Source organism: Lathyrus oleraceus, chromosome 4 (genome assembly GCF_024323335.1).
Source record: "Lathyrus oleraceus cultivar Zhongwan6 chromosome 4, CAAS_Psat_ZW6_1.0, whole genome shotgun sequence".
In the NCBI taxonomy this organism is placed as follows: Eukaryota; Viridiplantae; Streptophyta; class Magnoliopsida; order Fabales; family Fabaceae; genus Lathyrus; species Lathyrus oleraceus.
The window spans coordinates 313,524,775-313,544,894 of record NC_066582.1 but is presented as its reverse complement, the minus strand read 5'-3'; the positions used below and the strand labels follow the sequence as shown (position 1 = coordinate 313,544,894).

Genomic DNA, 20,120 nt, shown 5'->3' with positions numbered 1-20,120 from the left:
AAGGTAGGTTGTGTGGCTTAACCCTTGTGTGAGCCATGCTTAGAGCTGTTCGGCCGAACTACGGCAACTCTGATTCTCACGTTCAGGTGAGATACGTAGGCACGAGACGCGATGTCTTGCCGAGTTTTGACTAACAACTAACAGCTAATCCTTGCTTGCTTTCGCCCTCGTTGCGACCCTTTCTCTCGCCCTCGTTGTGATCGAGCCTTTTCCTTTCTCTCGCCCTCGTTGCGATCGAGCCTTTTCCTTTCTCTCGCCCTCGTTGCGATCGAGACTTTTCCTTTCTCTTGCCCTAGTTGCAATCGGATCCTTTGTCCCTCCGTGGCCGAACTACGGCAACTCTGATTCTCACGATCAGGTGAGATACGTAGGCACGAGACGCGATGTCTTGCCGAGTTTTGACTAACCACTAACACTGATTTCTCTTCTCTCGCCCTCGTTGCGATCGAGACCTCCCCTTTCTCTTGCCCTTGTTGCAATCGAGACCCTTGCTTCCTGTGCAAGCCGTGTCTAGGATAGGTTGGCCCGCGTGCCATTTAGCTAGAAACCTTAACTTAGGGTTGACTTTGCATGACAACATCTAGGCTCGAGTCGTAGTCTCCCTAGTGTTGTGTCTCCCTCTGTTATCTGGTTAGGCTAGATCCTTGTCCCTGCGTAGGGGAACTACATCGCCCTGATCTTCACACCAGATGAAGTATGTAGGCAGGAGATTGAGCTGATCTCTCCGGGCGCCTTTTCTTTTCTTTTGTGTTTGTTTGACAGTTATAGGCTCGAGTCCCCGACTCCCTATTAACCTGTTGTGTGTTGTGTGCTTGGAAGCCGATGTAAGTCCATCGAGTGGCATTTGGGTTCCAGTGTGTGTGTGTTTTGGTTCGGATGCCGATATAAGTCCAGTGATTGGCAGTCGGGCTCCACGTTTGCCTGTGTTTGTTTGTTTGTGTGCGTGTCAGCCGAGCTACGAATGCTCTGATTCTTCTCTCGTCCGAGAAGATACGTATGCATAGGATGCGACATCCTAGCGAGCATGTTTTGTATCCCCAGTCCGAACTACTTCGACTCTGATGTCTATGCCTGATAGACTAAGTAGGCCCAGGATACGATATCCTGCCGAGTCAGTTTCAGTCAGTTTCTTTCGTCTCTTTTCAGTTAGTGTGTGTGAGTTTGAGCAGTGTTTTAGCAACCATTTTCCTTCCTTTTGTGCGTGGATCCCGTAGAGTACTACGGATGCGTAGGGGGCCTAACACCTTCCCTTCGCATAACCGACTCCCGAACCCATCCTCTTTGGTCGCGAGACCATGTTCTTTCCTAGGTTTACTTCGAGCGTTTCCTTTCCCTCTTTTGGGATAAATAACGCACGGTGGCGGCTCTGTTGTTTCTTTCTTTTCCCGCCGGTTTTTCGCGCGATGCGACAGCTGGCGACTCCACTGGGGACATGAAGAAGTTGACCTGTGCTGGTCCATCTTCCCTGAGCGAGTCTCTCCTAGCGCTTTCTAGGTTAGGGCTTTGGTTGCTATTTGCTTGTTGTATTTTATTGCATTCATTGTATATATGTACATTTATTTGTTTGCATTGATTGTGTGCATTGATGTTTGCATTCATATTCATTATTCATTACTGGTTGGCTGTCTGTTTTTCTCTGTGTGGGGGGAGTCAGTTGAGGTAAAAGGTCCAATACCCAGACCATGAGTGAAAATCTAGGATGATTAGGAATAGAGTGATTCATGGGAAGCGGGTGGTATGGCGCCACTTAGCGGAACATTGATATCACGAGCAGTTCAGACCCTGGTGGGATACTGTCGTTACATACTTCGGGTGTGTATATGACAGTATTTCTGCGAAAGGTTATCTATGCTGCGTTTCTCTCAGCTTTACCCTGGCCTAGACTACACCCGTGAGTGGGGAAGGGTTATTCATTACAGGTACCGTTGGTGACTCGGTTCTGTTGGTGACTTGGTTCTGTTGGTGACTCTAGTTCAGACAACAGTGTGATCAGTTTGACCATAAGTTGGATTTATGTTCTGATCTTGACTGAAGCTTCGACCTAGTCAGAGATTGCACAACCAGCCAGTCCAGTCTGCATCATGTGCATCATAGCATATTTATTTTTCAAAAGAAACGCAATGAAAAAAATCAAAAAAAGAAACCTAAAAAAAAAAAAAAGAAAAAAACTAATCTCTGCATGCATATCATTTCTCAGGTACATTCCCGAGCTTGTCTACTGATAGAGATGGCAACAGTTCCCGAGTTGAAGCGGAAGACTTGTTCCTACAGTTTCCACCGCGAGCCATTGACTCCACTAGTAGAGTTGGGTAGCCTCGTGACAGACGATCGATTGAAGAGTTTCGTTGGGCGGTATGGAGACATCTTGACAGTGTTGAAGACGATAGTGGATCCAGTACCTCTGCAGACACTACTTCAGTTCTATGATCCAGAGCTCAGATGCTTCACATTCCAGGATTACCAGCTTGCACCTACTCTCGAAGAGTATTCCATCCTGTTGAGTATCCCTGTTCAGCATCAGACTCCCTTCTTGGAAGTCCCAAAGGAGGTCGACTTCAGATTGATTGCCAGAGCTCTCCAGTTGAGTATTGAGGAGGTTGGTAAGAATTGGAAGCCCTGTGGGGAGGTTGTAGGTCTGCCATTGAAATTTCTGTTGAGAGTAGCCAGAGCTGAAGCAGATAAGGGTAATTGGGAAGTGTTTCACGCACAGCTAGCTGCCGTGATCTATGGGATCATCCTATTTCCTAGTATGCCGAACTTCATAGACCATGCTGCCATCAGCATTTTCATCAGAGGGAATCCAGTCCCCACGCTCTTAGCAGATACTTACTATGCCATCCACAGTAGGCATGGTAAGGGTGGAGCCATCAGGTGTTGCTTACCTCTCCTGTATAAATGGTTCATGTCTCTTCTGCCAGCCAGTGGACCGTTTGTAGATACCCAGAGCACTCTGAAGTGGACTCAGAGGATCATGTCGCTCACTTCCTACGACATCAGGTGGCAGTCATACCGGATGGACGTGAAGGATGTCATCATAAGCTGTGGCGAATTCCGGGGCGTACCACTCATAGGGACCAAGGGTTGCATCAATTACAACCCAGTTCTCTCCCTTCGCCAGCTAGGGTTTGTCATGAGTAAAAGACCACTCGAAGCTGAGCTAGCTGAGAGTTTCTGTTTTGAGAAGAAGGATGACCCTGTTAGGTTGGAGCAGATTGGAAAAGCCTGGAGAGATGTTGGAGTGAAGGATGGATCCGTTTTAGGGAAGAAGTTTGCCATTGCCATGCCCGATTATACTGATTGGGTAAAGAAGAGAGTGGAAACTTTGCTGCTTCCCTACGATAGGATGGAGCCGTTGCAAGAGCAACCACCCTTGGTACTTGCTGATAATGTGCCTGCTGAGCACTATAAGCAAGCCCTAATGGAGAGTCGTCGTCTGAGGGAGAAGAGCAAGACACTCAGATGGAGCTATACAAAGCTAAAGCCGATAATCTGCACTTGGCCCATCAACTCAGGGAAGTGCAAGGAGAGGATGCTAGTAGAGCAAGGGGTAAAAAGAGATCATATGATGAGATAGAGTCCATGTTGGATACAGAGCATAGGGAGTGTCTGAGATTGCAGAGAGCAGAAGTCAGTTATCAGAAGAAAATCAGAGACTTGGAGAAGCAACTCAGAGACAAAGACAGTCAGTTGAAGAAGGAGATGGAATTGAGACAGAAGTCAGAGGAGTATCTTGGAGGAGAAGTCTTAGAGCTGAGAAGACAGTTGAAAGAAAAGATCACTCCCCTACCAGATTGTTCAGAATGCTCATTGTTGATAGACCAGTGTCATTACCTGAAGACCCTCATTCCAGAAGACCGTCTGCCTTAGACTGTATCTTTGTTGGTATTGTTGTTGAATCACCTCCAGGCTTGTTGGATGGGATTCATTTGCTTGTACTCCGTCTTTGGATCTTTTTGTTGTTGAATCACCTCCAGCTTGTTTGATGTATGTATATTTATTTGTGGTTAGGAATTACTATCTCTGATGTATATATATAATTTTTGTATATATAACATGACCTACAGGTTTTTATCCTTAGTTCACTCCTTTGGGATGGTTCTAACCCAGACTTCATGCTCATGACTCACAACAAACCCTTGATTCTTGGTTGATCCAATCAAATCTTGTCAATATCAATGGAACTTGGGTGTTGATAAGGTGTAAATCATACCCACCAAAATGGATGATTGATCTTGACAATGACTTGATTCATCCCTTGACCTATGTTTGTTTGCCTTGTGTGTGATCCCTTACTTGTGATTGTTGCATTCATGCATTCGTGCGTATCATAACATTCATCATCGATAACGCGAAAACGTATCGTATTTTTTGGCTTCATATGTATTGTTTTTTACTTGATTAACACCTATTATTACGCAGTATTTTATGTTTATTGCAGTTATTTATCGATTAAAAGGTTTACATCAAGCAAAATGGAAAATAACTAAAAGGAAAGAAAAAGAGATGAAAATAGGAAAAATAGAGATAATGGGCCACCAAAGAAAATGGGCTTGTGGCGCCCATCATCTAAGGTGTGTGGCGCCCGCCACATGGACGAAAGAAGGTGGTGGCGCCCGCCACCAAGCCTGACAAATGGTGGTGCTCAACCCTATATTGGTTGCGCTCGCAAAGGAGTAAAAGACTAGGGTTGTGGCAATCGCCATAACCTAGTCTTCCCTCTTTTTCTCCATGTTTTTAGCCACGAATCCACCCACCTTCGCTACAAATTAGGGATGTGGAAATATATAAGGACTCTCTCTCAGACTCGCTGGGATCTCTCTCTTCTTCCTGTTTTCAATCTATGGATTATTTTAGTCAGAATTATTTTCTTTTAGTTTGCTAGGCAGTTTTCTTACTTTGTAAAAGTAATAGTTCTCCACATCGGGGACTATTGCGATTTATTATTTACACATTTGAATTCAATTGTTACGCGAGAGCCAAGCATTCTGGTTTAGAAGTATGGTCAGAGTCAATAAAATTGAGAGTGTGAGACTAAGTCCTTTCTATAAAAAAATTCTACTGAAGAATATTTTGACTAATAAGATTACACCAACTATCTATCAAATCCCCAAAGTTTGATGCGTTAGATACCGACATCCCTTTATCGCATATCTTTATTAATCTTCTACTTATGTTATAGTGATTTCTCTTCATCCCTCCAATCTTAGAATGATCATCATCCTTAGATTTACATAGCATTATTAGACCACAATACGTTCGATTATTAGTCCTTATGGATTCGATGGTCTTTAAAACTACGTGATAGGACTGTGCACTTGCAGTCACGATTCCCATAGACTTACTAAGTCACGATCAAATTTTTGGCGCCGTTGCCGGGTACTTATTTAGTCGATACGGTAACTCCAGTGTTGCCCGGTATAGACTAAGGCAAACAATTCTTTTTTTCCTTTTCTACATTTGTCGAGTGTATTCCAAGTACTTGCTTTAAAGGTCAGAAATTAAAGCTACGATTCGACAAACCTGAGCGTTATCTTAGATTAGAACGCCGGATACGAGACTTGATATAGGAACATCATATCAAGCTAAATATTCCTGACCTTAACATCCCTACTTCTGAATCAGTTATTTCAACAGAGATGGCCGAAGGAGTGCAAAACCGTCCTCCTAAGTACTATGCAATCCCTTCACAGGATGAACCACATAACATCATCGCTGCCCCTGCCATCGAGGCCAATAATTTTGAGCTAAAACCTTCGTTGTTGTCAGTCGTACAACAAAACCAGTTTTCAGGTAGTCCCACGGAGGACCCGAACCTACACTTGTCAGTATTTTTGCAATACGCAGCCACATTGAAAGCGAATGGTGTCAGCCTAGAAGCTATAAGACTATGTGTAGCACCTCAAATTTGCACCTATCATTATACATACATTTTCATATTAAGTCATAGCATATCATGATCCATTGCATAGCATTTGCATTGTCCCCAGTTGCCTCAAGAGCAAGCAAGCAAGAATTAGGTCAAACTGATCAGGAGATCAGTCCACCAAGCAAGCAAAGGTATTTCTCAAGGGGCAAGAGCCCTAGGGTTTGTCCCAACAAGTTCACATGACTTGGAGGTCCATTTGAAGTGTTTAAGTCAAGGGTTGAAGGCTCAGAGGTCAGCAGTCAATGCACAGGCAGGCAGAAAACCCTAAAAAGTCAACAGTCAATCAAAGCAGCGGATGGTGGCCATTCTTGTGGAATTTGGGCACCATGATCAATCATCAAGAGTTCATATGTCTTGGGACATCTTTTGAAGTCAAAGTCTCAAGGATTTAGGGTTTGGAATTCATCAGAAGTGCACAGTCAGTCCAAAACCCTAGAAAAGTCAAAGTTGGTCAACTGTGGTTGATTCTTTGGTTCTGATGGATGGAAATGGTTTGAAGGAGCTTATTCATGTCCTAATAGGTCTTATATGTCATGGCAATCCATATCATGGAAGAAAATCAAGTCAATCAGAAACTTTCCCAAAATAGAAAGTGGACCTGTAATTTCAACTGCCAAAAATGGAAACTTCTTGATCTTCAACTTACATCATGATACAAGCTTCAAATGAATTTTTGCCCAACATGAAAGTTGAAGATCTTGTTCTCCCATTTTCAAAAAGTCCAAGAACTCTTAAATCCCATGCATGGTTGTCAAGATATGATCAATTCAATTTCAAAAATTTGTGAACTTCAAAGAGGCATATCTCTCAAACCATAAGGCCAAATTGGGTGGGGTTTTTTCATACAAACCATATTTTTCATCCTCTTTCCAAAAATATAAATTTCATGACCTAAAACCTTACCATTCAAAATGGCATTTTTGGACCTTTTTCATTAAAAATCAAAGTTTGACCAAACTTTGACTTTTTGAATTAAAACTTTTTTCACCATTTGGCCAATTGAGATTGCTTTTATATCAAATTTGAGACATGTTCCAATTCTTAAACCTTGTTCATATCACCATTATGCCACAATTATAGACCAAAATGCATATGTGACAAATTTTGCAAATGGCTTGAAACAAGTAAGACAAAGTTAGCATTACGTAAGCAGACCACAAAACAGCATGAGTATTGGTCCTGTACAGCATAACCAAGGCCCATTCGACCAGCTTCCACACCTCCATTTCACACTTATGCAAGTTTAGCAACTTTTGGCAAATTACTTCATTAAGTTTAAGCAAGTTTAGCTTGTCATTAGTAGAGGTTAAACAGCACATATTTAAGCATTTCTTCTGCCATTTGCAACCCTAGAAGCTGCAGCCACATACCAGAACCCTCCCTTTCTCTCATCTTGCAATTTTGCATTTGTGAAAATTCTTGACAAAACTTCAAAAACTCTCGAGCCAACCTTGGTCCAGTCGTGATATGCAATTGTTTTTGAACCCCTTGGAAGCTGAAAAACACGACTGAAGAGCTTGGTTCCACTACTGTTTTATTAGAGCATCAAGCATGGCAAATCGAGATGGAGGCTAAGAGCAATACTTCTGGTTGTTATGAATGCATTTACTCATCATGAGGAAGCCTGAACTACTTCTGTTTCGAGCAATCTCTGCCAAAGAACCATGGGAAACCTCACTGCCTTCAAAATCTGGTATAATCCAACCTTAGCCGTTGTTATAACTGTAGGATCCATTTTGTAAATCTTTTGTTTGTGTTTATTGTGAGCTTCGATTCAAGTAAAATGGTCCAGTATTGAGTGAGAAAAGTGGATTCAAAGTTTCACCATCGAATATGTTTTTGATTATTTCTCCTTTGATAGCTTGATTCGAGAAAAATGGCTGTTATATTATGTTTGTGTTTGTGTTGCTGAAGATTTTGATGTGCTTGTTATCATTTTCTGGAGAATTTGTTCTTGGTCGATTTTGAATGATGGTGTTGATACTCTGCTGTTTCGAAACTTCCAAACCTGCCCAGATTTTGCATGAACTTAGGGTTGGTTGTTGCTAGCTGATGTTTGTATGAGTTTTTATTGCCATGTTGGTTGTGATTTATTGCATTTGAAATTCGTGTTGTGATGTCGAAGATGATGAATTGCATGCTGTTTAGCCAAACCCTAGGTTACATGAACATGATTGTTGCCCAGAATTTTCGAATACCATTGGCTGCTGTTGGTATTGCTACTGTTCCATTAAGGGAGAGCCAATCAGCTTATTTCATTTGGCTGTGTGAAACGCGGTCGTTTTACTTAATGAATGCCAAAATTACAAAACTGCCACGCTGTTGACCATGTTTGACCCATTGTTCCATGTAGTTTGTTCATGTTGCTTCAATTATTTCCTCATCTTCAAAAATTAATTTCTCACTCAATTTTCATCCAAAAATTCTGATTCTTTTTCCATCATGTTCATGATTGAGTCTAGTTTTTTAATTGTGATTTTTAATGATTTTCCCATTGGTTGGATTTTTTATGGTAATTATTTTCCCAACATGTGTGCATAAATGATACATCTTACCATTTCAATTGTGAAATACTCTTGACATATCCATTGCCTTTGAATTTTTTTGTGATGAAACTAGACATGTTGAACTTTGTTTCCATATAGAGTTTGTGGATTTCCCATTTGTGGTTTGCTGTTTATGATTTTTTTTGAAGTCATGTGTTACATTTGTTGCTATACCGTGATCATGCATTTTCCCTAATTTTGTTCACATGCTTCCTTGCATCCAATTGACCCCATTTTTTGCATGAATGATCCTTTGTATGTCTATCTCATGTATGAATTTTCTCGGAATTAATCTTGCTGTTTTCCATTTGATTGTGAATTTTCTTCCCTGCCTAGTCCATGGTTGACTTTTTGTGCTACATGTTGCCAAATCATTTGGGAAATTCTCATAACATATTGTATGATCATGAAACTTCATATGTGATAACTAGACATCTCAAGCTTTGCATTGGTGTTAATCTCATTCATTTCTCTTCTGTTTTCAATTTGATATGATTTTTTGAAGTTGACCCATGCTTGTTGACTTTCTTTGTACATGCTTGAACTTGGTTTGACTTCATGATTTTAATTGACTGCCTTCCTCTCATCCAAATGCCATGAAATTTTACATGTATACCATGTTAGATGTTAGGATTAAGTGTGATTTATTTGATGATTTTTGAAATTGTTTGAGTTGACTTTTGATGCAAGTCATTCTGTTGACTTTTGTGTGCTTTCATTTGCCTTACTTTGACTTCAAATGTTCATGAAATGATAATAATGCATGATGTGAATGTGGGCCCAATTATGATTGTTTTCTAAATGTTTGACTTTGACTTTGAGTTGACTTTTCCTTGCTGCCTTGACTTTTTCTTTCATCTTTGACCCTAGGCTAGTCCTAGTGGTCTTTTGGGACTTATGTTGAGTTCATCTGTTTCAGGTTAAGCACCAATGCTTCAAAGACCATTCAATTTTGATTGAGTTTGGTTATAATGTTGCTAACCTTTGTTTTGTAGGCTTGACCCATGTGCTTGAGTCTTATGCTTTGCTCAGTTGATCCCTTGTGTTGACTGTTTGCCATTTCTTTTTGATTTAAACTTTTGAACTGTTTGCTGATTGTTTTGAATTTTTCAGGTACTTTAGTTGCTTAAGTTCTCTGAACTTGCTTGCTTTGCTATTTAGCATTTGCTTTGAGGTATAATCTCTTTTACTACATGTAGTCTGGAGACCCGGTCTGTTATTTGACCGGGCAAACTGTCTGAAGTCCTCCTTAAGAGGCAATGCCTGTGTTTGTTTAAAATAGTCCCAAGCAGGAAAAGTCCTCATTTGAGGCAATTGGTGGAAGGTAGGGATAAGCAATCTATCCCCCACTATTCAGTGTGTCCTCTTTTTGCTCCCATTACATGGTTGAAGCATCGAGATAAAAACCCAAGATCTATCGAGTCAATAAAGGGGAAAGAGTTCCATCTTTCTGAACTCCCCCACTTTCTATTATTTGATGCTCTCCCTGATTAGGGATAGAAGCAATGAGGCACACCCCTCATCTCCTTTCATCTGCTTCACCTTAGCCTCTCAATGGCAAGGTTAAGAGCACACTTACCCCATTCCAGTTGGCCCTAGTGCCTAACCTTTGATGTTTGAGCCCCCTTGTTGGTGTGTTTATTTTATGCTGTATGTGTTTGTGATTGCTTTGTTTGCCTCTTTAGGTTAGTTTGGACTTGCCCTTGTGCAAGGTAGGTTGTGTGGCTTAACCCTTGTGTGAGCCATGCTTAGAGCTGTTCGGCCGAACTACGGCAACTCTGATTCTCACGTTCAGGTGAGATACGTAGGCACGAGACGCGATGTCTTGCCGAGTTTTGACTAACAACTAACAGCTAATCCTTGCTTGCTTTCGCCCTCGTTGCGACCCTTTCTCTCGCCCTCGTTGCGATCGAGCCTTTTCCTTTCTCTCGCCCTCGTTGCGATCGAGCCTTTTCCTTTCTCTCGCCCTCGTTGCGATCGAGACTTTTCCTTTCTCTTGCCCTAGTTGCAATCGGCTCCTTTGTCCCTCCGTGGCCGAACTACGGCAACTCTGATTCTCACGATCAGGTGAGATACGTAGGCACGAGACGCGATGTCTTGCCGAGTTTTGACTAACCACTAACACTGATTTCTCTTCTCTCGCCCTCGTTGCGATCGAGACCTCCCCTTTCTCTTGCCCTTGTTGCAATCGAGACCCTTGCTTCCTGTGCAAGCCGTGTCTAGGATAGGTTGGCCCGCGTGCCATTTAGCTAGAAACCTTAACTTAGGGTTGACTTTGCATGACAACATCTAGGCTCGAGTCGTAGTCTCCCTAGTGTTGTGTCTCCCTCTGTTATCTGGTTAGGCTAGATCCTTGTCCCTGCGTAGGGGAACTACATCGCCCTGATCTTCACACCAGATGAAGTATGTAGGCAGGAGATTGAGCTGATCTCTCCGGGCGCCTTTTCTTTTCTTTTGTGTTTGTTTGACAGTTATAGGCTCGAGTCCCCGACTCCCTATTAACCTGTTGTGTTGTTGTGTGCTTGGAAGCCGATGTAAGTCCATCGAGTGGCATTTGGGTTCCAGTGTGTGTGTGTTTTGGTTCGGATGCCGATATAAGTCCAGTGATTGGCAGTCGGGCTCCACGTTTGCCTGTGTTTGTTTGTTTGTGTGCGTGTCAGCCGAGCTACGAATGCTCTGATTCTTCTCTCGTCCGAGAAGATACGTATGCATAGGATGCGACATCCTAGCGAGCATGTTTTGTATCCCCAGTTTGAACTACTTCGACTCTGATGTCTATGCCTGATAGACTAAGTAGGCCCAGGATACGATATCCTGCCGAGTCAGTTTCAGTCAGTTTCTTTCGTCTCTTTTCAGCCAGTGTGTGTGAGTTTGAGCAGTGTTTTAGCAACCATTTTCCTTCCTTTTGTGCGTGGATCCCGTAGAGTACTACGGATGCGTAGGGGGCCTAACACCTTCCCTTCGCATAACCGACTCCCGAACCCATCCTCTTTGGTCGCGAGACCATGTTCTTTCCTAGGTTTACTTCGAGCGTTTCCTTTCCCTCTTTTGGGATAAATAACGCACGGTGGCGGCTCTGTTGTTTCTTTCTTTTCCCGCCGGTTTTTCGCTCGATGCGACACTATGTCTTATCTCATTTTCATTAAGAGATAGAGCTAGATCTTGGCTTCAGTCTCTACCATCCAACTCTCTCAGTACGTTGACCGAGTTGAAGAAAGTCTTCTTAGCCCGATATTTCCCACCTAGTAAGACGACTACCCTAAGAGGCCAAATAAACGGGTTTAAACAAAAGGATAATGAATCACTTTTTGAAGCTTGGGAGAGATACAAAGACATGATGAGATTTTGTCCACATCAAGGTCTAGAAGAATGGTTGATCATTTACACCTTTTACAACGGTCTCTTGTACAATACAAATTGACAATAGACGCCGCCGCATGTGGCGCACTGACGAATAAACCATACAATAAGGCATATCAACTCATCAAAAGTATGACCCAAAATCATTACGAATTGGGAAGCGAAAGAACCTCTATAGAGAAACCTCAAACGAAGGGCAGCATGTACGAATTAAGCAGTCTCGACCATGTCAATTCCAAGGTAGATGCTGTGACTGAAAAAATAGACAGCTTGACCATAACACCAGCAGCCACCGTGGTTGCCGTGGCACCAAACTGCGAGATATGCGGAGTTCAAGGGCATACTTCCCCAGAATGTAAACTCTTGACAGGAACCTCCACATACCAGGTGAACTATGCTCAAAGAAACCCTTACTCAAACACCTATAACCCAGGTTGGAAGAACCATCCTAAATTTTCGTACAAAAACAATAATGCATTGTATGCACCTAACCAAGCACCCGCTGTACCACCAGGATATCATAAAGCTGCCACAAATACTCAAAAATGCTCCTAGGAAATCAAACATAGAAATAATGATGGAAAACTTCCTAGCTACCCAATCCCAAACAAATAAGGATTTCCTAAATCAAAACATACACACTGGTGAGAAATTAAGCAGTTAGCAAAGAAGGTAGACGCATTAGCCACCTGCAACAAAATGTTGGAAACACAAATCTCGCAAGTGGCTCAACAACAAGAATCTATTGCTGCTCCTGCAGGCACATTTCCTGGACAACCACAACCAAACCCGAAAGGCCATGCAAATGCTAATATACTATGAAGTGGGACAGAACTAGACGGACCGACCGACCCTAGAACTCAAAACCCAACCATGCACCAAGATCCAGGTAAGGTAACTTAGAAGGAAGGCGAACAAGAGGAAGATAAAAACGAAGATGCCGTATAGAAAGAAGAACCTTATGTGCCTCCACCACCGTATAAACCCCTTATCCCTTATCCTCAAAGACTTATTAAATCTAAATGTGTAGGACAATTTATAAAATTCGTGGAGGTTCTAAAATAATTAAATATCACGATACCCTTTATGGAAGCCACCACTCAAATGCCCTCATATGCTAAGTTTCTCAAGGAAATCTTATCTAACAAGAAGAAGATAGAGGATCACGAAACCGTTACACTTACTGTTGAGTGTAGCGCCATAATACAAAACAATATGCCTCCTAAGCTGAAAGACCCAGGTAGTTTCTCCATACCCTGTGTAATCGGAAAGTTTATCATCGACAAAGCACTATGCGACTTAGGAGCCAGTATTAGTTTAATGCCCTTGTCCATATGCGAAAGGCTAAAAATGGGAGAACTAAAACCTACGAGGATGTCCGTACAACTTGCAGATCGTTCTCTTAAATTTCCCTTAGGTATGCTAAAAAACATTCTGGTGCGCATACGACAATTATATATTCCTACTGGTTTTATAATCATGGATATAAAAGAGGATTCCAATATCCCTATCATATTAGGAAGACTTCCTATCTACAGCCGGAGCTATTATAGATGTTAAGAAAGGCAAGCTAACCTTTGATGTTGGTGAGGAAAAAGTCGAATTCATTTTGACGCAATTCCTAAAGGCACCAGCTATAGAGGATACCTGTTATCTACTAGATATCATCGATGAATGCATAAGAGGGATGGAGAATGAACAAACATCATACTCTGAAATACTGAAAATTCTGAGGCCTCCTACTTTTGAAGATGAAAATTTAGGTAAGGAATACCAAGATGATAGCCTAAGCGAATGCCTAGCACTAACGCCCGATCATATGCCTTTCCCAAAGAAACCAGCCCTAGAACTTAAGGCGTTACTCAAAAATCTAAGGTACGAATTCCTAGACACTGAACTCGAGTGACCTGTAGTAGTAAATGCAGACTTAGGGAATGTAGACACCGAAAAGCTTCTACACGTTTTGAGAAAATACCAAACTACTTTAGGCTACAATATCTCAGATCTAAAAGGAAAAAGCCCTTCCATATGCATGCATCGCATAATGCTAGAGGAAGATAGTAAGACCTCTAGAGAACATCAAAGAAGGATAAATCCCATTCTGAGTGATGTAGTAAAGAAAGAAGTGCAAAAGCTGTTAGAAGTAGGTATTGTCTACCCGATATCCGATAGTCAAAGGGTCAGCCCAGTGCACGTTGTACCAAAGAAGGGAGGCATCACAATTGTGAATAATGAAAAACGAGATTCTATAGCGCAAAGAGTGGTTACTAGAAGTAGATTGTGTATTGATTATAGAAAATTAAACAAAGCCACTCGGAAGGATCATTTTCCTTTACCGTTTATCGATCAAATGCTTGAAAGATTGGCTAAGCATTCTCCCTTCTGTTACCTAGACGATTATTCAGGATTTTTCCAAATTCCTATTCATCCTGACAACCAAGAGAAAACGACCTTCACATGCCCCTATGGTACATTCGCCTACCGACGAATGCCATTCGGTTTGTATAACGCTCCTGCAACATTCCAAAGATGCATGATATCAATTTTCGCTGATTTCATAGATGACATCATGGAAGTATTCATGGACGATTTCTCTGTATGTGGACATAGCTTTCAAGGCTGCTTATCGAATCTTGAAATGGTACTAAAAAGATGCGTAAAAGTGAACCTCGTGCTAAATTGGGAAAAATGCCATCTCATGGTCCGAAAAGGAATCGTGCTCAGACACAAAGTATCGAAAAAGGGGATTGAAGTCGACAAGGCCAAAATAGAAGTTATAGAAAACCTCTAGCCCCCAAAAATCGTAAGAGAAATACGAAGCTTCTAGGACACGCTGGTTTCTACCGACAATTCATTAAAGATTTCTCAAAAATCACCAAACCACTGACTGGGTTATTGATGAAAGACGTTGAATTCATCTTTGACGACAAATGCCTAGCGGCGTTTGAACAACTGAAAATAGCTCTTATTACCGCACCTATCATGCAACCGCCCGATTGGAGATTACCCTTTGAAATCATGTGTGACGCTAGTGACTATGTTGTAGGCACAGTCTTAGGACAAAGAAGGGATAAGAAACTTCATGCAATATACTATGCAAGTAGAACCCTAGACCTTGCACAAATGAACTATGCCACCACAGGAAAGGAACTTTTACCCGTAGTGTTCGCGTTGGATAAATTTCGTTCCTACCTAGTAGGAGCAAAGATAATCATCTATACCGATCATGCTGCAATTAGGTACCTGCTAAACAAAAAAGACACCAAACCAAGACTCCTAAGGTGGATCTTACTTTTACAAGAGTTTGACCTAGAAATCAAAGATAAAAGGGGCACTGAAAACGTCGTTGCCGATCACTTGTCAAGAGTGGAAGGTATTGAACCTGAACGAGTGCCTATAAACGATGATTTTCCGTATGAAAGACTTATAGCCCAACTGGAAAGCAATACAACTAAAGATGCGTTAACCCATAAGGATGCCAAAACAAACGAGGTAGTGGAAGCAATTTACACCCAAACCACACTACCATGGTACGGTGACTTCATCAACTACTTAGCAGCACGGGTGCTTCCGCCAGACTTGACCTACCAACAAAAGAAAAACTTCTTCCACGATCTTAAACACAACTATGGAATGAGCCTCTACATTTCAAGAGAGGCACCGACGACATTTTTCGTTGATGTGTCCCCGAGGATGAGGTAGTAAACGCAATCTCCCACTATCATTATGCTCCCTATGGAGGACATGCAAGCACCTCGAAGACTTGCGCTAAGATCTTGCAAGCTGGCCTTTTTTGGCCCACTCTATGGAAATATGTCCACATCGCGATCACAAATTATGACCGGTGTCAATGCACTGGCAACATATCTAGACGCGATGAAATGCCACTTAAAGGAAGTTTGGAAGTAGAAGTCTTTGATGTTTGGGGATTCGATTTTTTGGGACTTTTTCCATCCTCTTTTGGTAACAAGTATATCCTTGTTGCGGTTGATTACGTATCAAAATGGATTGAGGCCATAGCCTCTCCAACAAACGACACATGAGTGGTAATTAGACTTTTTAAGCGAATAATCTTCCCTAGATTCAGAGTGCCGAGACTTGTCATCAGTGATGGTGGCTCCCATTTTATTTCAAGGATTTTGGAAAAGCTATTCCTGAAATATGGAGTCCGGTACCGTGTAGAAACACCCTATCACCCACAGACGAGTGGGCAAGTAGTAGTCTCAAACCGAGAAATTAAACAAATCTTAGAAAAGACAGTTGCCACCTCTATGAAAGATTGGTCCTCAAAGTTACCAGAAGCCCTGTGGGAATATAGGACAACTTATAAGACCCCAATAGGAACCACACCTTTTAAGCTAGTTTATGGAAAATCATGTCATCTACAAGTAGAATTATAACATAAAGCATATTGCACCATTAAGACCCTTAATCTCAATTATACTGCCGCAGGCGAAAAAAAATATATTAGATATCCACGAACTAGAGGAACATAGACTAGACGCGTATGAGAATTCCCGAATATATTAAGAAAGAACAAAAAAATGGCACGACAATCACATATTAAGGAAAGAGTTTAAGGAAGGAGACAAAGTACTCCTGTTTAACTCCCGCCTCAGACTCTTTCCCGGAAAACTTCGTTTCAGATGGTCCGTTCCCTTCGAAATTACAAATATCTTTCCAAATGGACCAATAAAGATAAAAGGAAAAACGAGCGAACCATTCATAGTAAACGACCAACGTTGGAAACATTACGACAACATTGATAACAATGTTTTCATTGCAAATCTAAAGCTTGCAGAGCTTCATGCTCATCTAAAAGAGTAACGCCTGTCCTATTTCTGTCGAGCTTACGACAATAAACAAATCGCTTGGTGGGAGACAACCCACACTCTATCTTTAACTATTTAATTTCATTACCCAAATTTAAAATTTTTCCTACTTCGTAATTTTCATTTCTTTTTTCTTTTTTATTTCTCATAAAGTTAATCGGTACCTTCTTGTATTATTCACCATTACTAACTTAATGCTATCATCTACTTGATTTTATCTAGCTACTGACTATCATAATGCAACAAGTAGATTACATGGATATAGTCTTCAGAGGCAGAGCTCAAAGAAGACGTTCTAAGGCTCTAGCTCAGAGGGAAATGACACGAACCTTGTACCCAGATGGACGCACCATGACCAAATTAGGTATAAGAGACAATGTTATGTTCCTAATTAATCAACTAGGTTGGGAGACCTTTGCTATCAAAAGAAAATTCAGTTCGTATAGTAGGTTTACTTTAGAATTCCTAAGCTCCGTAATGTACCTGCCAAACAATGGTATGGGATTTAACAAAGGCCTAATCACCTTTAGGTTGTTTGATTATGACTACCGCTACATCCACAGAGAAATGGTTGAACTCCTTGGATGCCCTAATGGTCCTGATACCTTTACTATTACCCAGAAAGAAAGGCTTGTAGACCATCAATTAGATATCTTTTGGGGTAGCACCATAGGAAACAACCATCCCGAGCTAGACCTTATGCATTCAAAGAACATCCATAACCCTACGATTTTTTACATTCATAAGATCCTAGCTCACAACTTATTTGGAAAGGAATAGAACAAAACCTTTGTGTCCACAGACGAACTCTTTATAATGTACTGTGGATCACATGCCCGGCCTGTTAACGCTGCTACATTCATGATAACTAATTCGTCCCGCATAGCACAAAGAGACTATGGACCAATCCAAGTGGGAGGGTTAGGGACCATGATAGAAAATGCTATCAGACTGAGACAACCACTTATCAGGCTCACCATTTTAGGTGGAATACGACCAATGAATGTTGGATTTTGTTTCAACACCAGGATCATTAGGAACCTAGGTCCAAATGTCTTCAAATTTCTAATTAACCGCGAAGTAGTACACTTGTTTACCCTACTAGACCCTAGGACGAGTGTACATGATAGGAACAATTGGCTCTATGATTTGGATGGACCACCAGATGCACCACTTTCTCCTCCAGAGACACCACAATCTTTGATCATTATCACAATTATCTCTCTGATGCTGAATCACATGCCCCAGTTATACCTGTTGCACCTCTCACCAATCATGTTGCTGCCATCAAAGCTGTTCAGACAGACGTCGCCAATCTGAGAGGCGAGCTGAGCACCCTACGCATGGAGTTCCACAGCTTTATCGATGTAGTGACAGAGAACCTGGATCACATTTAGCAGCACTTCTACTCGTTCTCTCCACCTACCAGCAGCCGCCGTAATGACTAATTTATTGGAGTATTACCGATTTACTGACTTTTATTTTATTTTCTTGTTTGGAATTTTATTGTTATTTGCTTTTACACATTGGGGTTTATTTAATTACTTAAGTTCTTTTTATTCCAGTAAACAAATTATTTCATCTTCTCCCGTCTACTCCATTCTTTTATTCGTCAATTTTGGGATTTAATTTCATTTAACTATATCATGTTTATTATTCATATATACTCTATATTATGTTGGTAAACCAAAATTCCATTGAAAATTATGGTCAAAACAACTATAAAGGCCCACACATGGGGAATACCACACTGCATGTGGCGTCTGCCACACATAGTTGTGGTGCCCATGTGAGGGTTGTGGCGCCCGCCACAACGCCCATAGTGGCGCTCGCCACAAACATCAAAAGTGGCGCCAGCCACTACACAAGCTTTCACGCGCTGCTATATTACTATCACATCAAATCACTTAATGGTTTGGTCTTTTGCATGCTTGACAATGCCTTAAAGCCTTTCCAATTGACACAGTAAGGAGCATGAAATTGGTAAAATGAAGGAGTGACAGTAAATTTATTTTAATAATTGCAAATAATGTCTTACAAGATATCATCCTCCCAAATCCAAATCGCACAGATGTGCGTAACCCGAATAATAATCGTTATATTAATGATCTGGTGCATAACCAAGCCCCCGCGCACATTCCTGAGAATGTAGCTGTTGGCAAGGACACCGATGAGGATCACATTCCAGAGCAAACTGCTCCCGCTACTGACCCACACACCACACACATGTCCATCGAAAATGTTGCAGGTACATCCTCTAGTTAAAGACCCAGAAGAAGGAATGTGACACCAACCACTCTTGATGAGATCTATGTTGAATTGCTGCAGCCTAGCGAATTAGGCGCTCAACGCGACCTACAAATCCAAATCATGGAAGCTTAGTAAACTGAAATGATGTAAATCCTTCGCCAAATGCAGCATGATCAGCATGACTATGCCTTTAGAACCGAATAGAACATGTCTGGACTGATCGATGAAATGGAAACATTGACATTGCGCGTGGAAGATCTCCAAAACTACACGCCACCTTACCAAGCAGGAAACGGTGGACGTGCACGTACACGTGGTAGAAGGCGCTAGTAGCAGGATACCCAAGTTCCACCTTTCATTCCTATCTTATGTCGTTGCATTGGGGACAATGCAAGGTTTGAGTATGGGGGAGGAAGCTTTAATGCTTTTATTTATCGTTTTCTAGGTAGATTTAAATTATTGTTATTGTTATTTCTTTTGTTATTTTTGTTAAAGTGTCAGTCAAGTTAAATATCAATGTGTTGTCGAGTCTTTATGCGTGGTTTCCGTTATTTACTAATTCACCCATTTGCTTAAGCCATAGAAATTTTGTCTCAAAATCTATACTTAGAGATACAATGCATCTTTTGAAAATTCTAACCTATAAATAAAACTAAGGTTGAATTGTAGAGATTTGGAAAAACTTTACAAGATCGGTATCGTTTTAAGACGTTAAATCTCCCAAGTATAAGATCGATTTGAGTACTTGTCATGCCATAATATCCTTTAATATTTCCTTAAGTAGTTTATCTAGCAGTCAGCAGCATCCTAAGCACACACTACGCAAGAAGTCGATGCAAATAAGTGTATGATTTCAGGCTTAAAAGAAGAAAAAATTACGAAAGGATAACGGGCTTAATCTGATTGCGCCAGAATGAAAAAGGATAAAAAGAAGGTTTAGTAAGGTAGGTTTAGGCATGACAACATGATTCGGATTGGTTTGTACATGGGGGAGACTTATGGTTGCAATATTGCGACTATGTGTTCGAACGATACCCTTAGTGTGGAAGTGAGTACCTGTTAATACAATTTTGAACCAAAGTAAAGTTTATAGACTAAAATGAGTATCTGAATGCACTTGTGTCTTCTACAAGTCTTGATAATGTATGCTGCAAATATTTTAGAAACCTTTTTTTCCTGTACGCGACATTTGCTTCAGGACAAGCA

General features: G+C 41.3%; 1 non-coding gene across 1 annotated transcript; it reads right to left on the bottom strand.

Annotated features, from left to right (window-relative positions):
* Nucleotides 1–11,728: 11,728 nt before the first annotated feature.
* Nucleotides 11,729–11,835, bottom strand: LOC127077038 (small nucleolar RNA R71). The gene has a single exon (XR_007787026.1). It is a non-coding gene; the product is annotated as a small nucleolar RNA R71 (small nucleolar RNA).
* Nucleotides 11,836–20,120: the final 8,285 nt, after the last annotated feature.